Here is a 527-nt window from a genome sequence, read left to right on the forward strand (position 1 = left end):
CACAACTTGACAACAATGTGTGTAAGTAGTGAGTAATTGAACTGCAGTCAGGAAGTATTGTTGAAGTTAACATTCGTTGTTAAAACGTTTGTAAAAGAGCGACTGTTGAAAATAAGTGTATCGGTAAAGTTATATTCAGAAAGAATAAACCAGTTTTATTAAGTAAAGACTTGTGTCGCTAAAGTTTTGTCGGAACGAAGTTACGGAAAATCAATTAACAAACGGAGACGTAACAGTATATAGATATGTATTTAATACTCTATAAAACACTTTATACATATATATAAAACAGATATACAGCACAAACTAAAACTATCTTTACAAATTTAAAATGTGTATTTATATCTGATATTTTCATTTTTTTCATAATATATTACCTTACTTTAGATTTGAACCTGAGATCTATTACACACCAAGCAAGTGCTCTACTAACTTCCTTGATGGTCATCTTCCTGATTTTTAGTTTCGGAAAGATCCTGCTTGCTTTTTGAATCTAGTGGTTCCACTATAATTGCAGACACATTCGA

Source organism: Limulus polyphemus, unplaced genomic scaffold (genome assembly GCF_000517525.1).
Source record: "Limulus polyphemus unplaced genomic scaffold, Limulus_polyphemus-2.1.2 Scaffold921, whole genome shotgun sequence".
Taxonomy (NCBI): domain Eukaryota; kingdom Metazoa; phylum Arthropoda; class Merostomata; order Xiphosura; family Limulidae; genus Limulus; species Limulus polyphemus.